Raw genomic sequence first — 3595 nt, 5'->3', positions numbered from 1 at the left:
CAGATTTGTGAAAAGGAAAGGAAATGTTTACTTAATGCTATATAGACTTAAAGTAGTGACATAACATCTTCCTTAAAATATCAAAGTCCTTTAGGATACCTACATATGCCCACAGTGCTTCCTTCTCCCCCAGCCCTAATTCAGGGTGCCGTATCTCAAGAAAGAAGCACACCTCTGTGTTTCAGGCCACTGGCACCATCAGCTGTGTCGCCGTCCAGGCAGGGTCTCTAATTAATCCAAAGCCATGTGGCACCTTCTCGTGGCCTACTGACAAAGAGTTCTTTGTACCCATTTTCCAGGCAAAGTGTCTCCTGCTTCCCAGGCCATGTGGCCAAAGGGGGCACCCCAAAGCCATGTGGTCCTCTTCTACCAAAGCTGTAGGGCTCCCCACTCTGGTCAAAACCTCATGGTTTTTTCCTCCACCAGAGCTGCAGAGGCAAAACCACATGAATCTCTTTTTTCTGGCAAAGCCAAGAGGGGGTCCTCACTCTGGCAAAGCTGCTTGGCACTCTCTTAAATGGCTGCTCTGTCTGAGTTTAAATCCAGAGCTAATCTTCTGTACCCCCATTTCTGACTCCTCCTACAATCAGTTACACCTGCTAGCATTCTTGTATTATTCCAAGTTTATTGGGCTGCTATCATGAATCTGGGCAGGTATTGCCCCATGGCATGGAGCCAATCTTCTCCAAGCTCCCATACAGGTGCTGTCACCTGGGGGACTTGCTTCCCAGTTACATATTGGGGGGAGTGACTTCATCCCCCTGGCTCCAAGCATGACCACAGCTATTTTACATATCCAAGCAACCCATGGAAGGCTATAGATATGTTAAATGACCGTGCCATGGATTAGCTGCAAGGCTGTGGCTGTACAAAACAGCCCTGCATGTTCCTGCTCCATGTGTCCCTTCCCCCAAACTGACACCTGTGGGGGAAGGGGTGAGGACATCTTATATGTCTCTCCAATATTTCCTAGACACCTTGAGTTCTGGACCCCATTCCAAATCCCTTTTTGGGGACGCCCTCTTGGCTGCACCTCGTATCAACTGTACAGATAAAACAACTGAAGTTTAGACACTGCAAGTTAGTTCTCAGTGCCAGGCTGCGGAGAGATTCAAACTGATTTCTTCCAGTGCAGCATTTGTCGAACACCTACCTACCGAGTGTCGGAGCATTGGTGATAGAGCCGTGAATATAATAGTCCCCCTTCACCCATTCTAAATGCAGGACTTTTTATTTTGTAGATATAGGCTCTTTGTTACCCGGGCAAACCTGAAAGATCAGTTCACCTTTGATCCATTGAAAGGGCTCACTTCTAGGCCAACCTTACCACCATAGCATTGTTCTCCAAATCCTAGACCCAAGCCCCAGCAAGGACAGGGCACTGTTCATTTGCAGGATGAGCGTTTCTACAAAATCCTTTTGTTAAACTCCTCATTCTTGAATTTGTGGGTGCATGTTGGTTGTCCCAAACTCACTCTGTTCCCTATGGTTCTCCTTTGCAAAAAGTGGTTACTGCCCTTGAAACACGATTGCAGAGCTAAGAATGCTATAGGTTGGTGGTGGACACTGAATTGCTCCTGCCCATGCTGCCCAAGAGGGAGCTGGGGGACAACTTGCACCAGGAGTGTACTGTAACTCAGAAGGCAAATTCAGGCTTATTTGTACATCCGGTGTAGAAAAGTTTATACTGTTTAGTACAAAAATGTCTAAAGGAACAAGACCAGACCAATTCATAGATGGGTTAGAAGGCTGTTGCGCAAAGCAAGCTAAGAACTGTAATGGTCAAACTAAAGTAGAGGGAAGTGGATAGAGAGGGTGGAGTAGGAAAACATTTAGACAATATAATCAAAAGTATTTAATGCCTGACTAGGTTTGAATGAAAACAGAACAGTCTAGCATAACTTCCATATTTCTGAGTTTCACACTGTAACAGCTCTTTAAGGAAGAATGGAAAATGTGATTTACCCAGTTCAAAAAGTTGAATCTGCTTTTTTCTACACTACTGTGGTCTGTGAGGTTCATTCCTCTTCTCTATGTCTTTCCACGAGACTTCCAGGATCAAGAGGTTACTCGCCAAGGAACAAAAGCAGAATTAGTTTATTCCCCAGTGGGATTCAAATGAAAACTGGTGATAAAATAAGGTACCGTTCCAAAAGGAGACATCAGAGAAGAACAAAACTGGTTGTATAAGGAAGGGCATATCAGAGATGGCTCACATATTTATGCTGTATTCATGTCCTCTTGAAATTGCTGAAAAGACCACTACTGTCAAGAAAGTTTGGTGTGTTAATTGGGAGATTATTGGAGAAATTATTTTTCTCTCGATTTTTTTTCCTGCAGTGGTAGGTTGGTTCATTAGCAAATGTCAGGCCATTAAACTGCTGTTGCATTCTGATTTCTGGGTATTCAATGATACAAATATTCTTTGGCTACTAAGTATAATACTTCAGTATGGTTAGAATAAGTAAGGAACTAATTTTTTTAAGTCTACGTAAAAATTTATTTGACCATAATGTATAAAAACTGATATCATTACATATGATACAATTTCAATCTACAAAAGTTGAATGTATATATATATTCATACATATAAAGATTATTATTTTCTTGCTAATTTATCTTTTTTTCTCACACTCAAATTGGTAGAACATTTTATTAACTTCCATGGTTTAAACTAGTACGCATTACTGACCGTGGCTCTAATATGTGGTATGCTACACATACAGGTGGGCAAAAGTAGGTATGCCATTGCGAGTATGCAAAACAGAGCTTATTATTTTTATTCATTAGTCATTATGTTATTAATTTGTATTACTACTGTAAACTTACTTTTGCCCACCCTGCACTTCTAGGGACCCCCCCTCCACTAGACACCTCCAGCTGTACGTCCCACTGATATAACTCAGTATGTGTTCATCTCTAGTCCTAGTCTTTATGCACTAAAGTGTTCTCCCTACTATACAGCACATAAAAACGGCACAGCCTGGATTGGATCTCTTTAGTTTTCTCAATCAATTTTCTTATCTCTAAAAGTAAAATAATAGTACCTGCACTAGATTATTTCTGTTAAAATTAAATGAGACAAAGTTATTAGCATAATGTTCTTACACTAGTAAATGGTAAACAATTTAAACTCTATGGTTTGTTCAGACATTTTTTATTAATTCTTAAATAAATATATTTTGCATTGTTACTGTTTGATTACAGGTATGGGTTGGCCAAGAAGTCTGTTTAGTTTTTTTTTTTCTGTAAAATGGATCTAATAGTGCTTAGTTGTTTTAACTTCATTCAAAACAATTTTGTTAGATTGTATTGTTACAACTGTCATTTCAGCATGAATTTTAAACAAATTATCAAAATTAATGAATTTTTGTGCAGTCATTTTAATATTAAAGATGGAAGAAAACACACAACATCTACAGTGTATTGTGCTCTATTATTTCATTGAAAATACAACTGTAACACACGGGATTGGTACAGCGTATGGAGAAGGTGCTGTTGAAACAGAATCATTCTGGGTTCTAGCACCTGATGTGGAAAAAACTGGTGACTCCCAATGCCAGAGTCTTATGAAAAGAAAAGGAATTGTTTATTC

At 40.0% G+C, this 3595-nt stretch overlaps 1 pseudogene; it reads left to right on the top strand.

The window, feature by feature from the left end:
• The first annotated feature begins 2033 nt into the window (after positions 1–2033).
• On the top strand, positions 2034–2190 carry LOC118993740 (60S ribosomal protein L39-like; annotated as a pseudogene).
• Positions 2191–3595: the final 1405 nt, after the last annotated feature.

This window comes from Sturnira hondurensis, unplaced genomic scaffold, assembly GCF_014824575.4.
Source record: "Sturnira hondurensis isolate 20B ecotype Veracruz unplaced genomic scaffold, ASM1482457v3 Scaffold0000880, whole genome shotgun sequence".
Classification (NCBI taxonomy): Eukaryota; Metazoa; Chordata; class Mammalia; order Chiroptera; family Phyllostomidae; genus Sturnira; species Sturnira hondurensis.
Note: the sequence above shows the minus strand (reverse complement) of the source record. Positions and strands in the feature narration are given on the sequence as shown.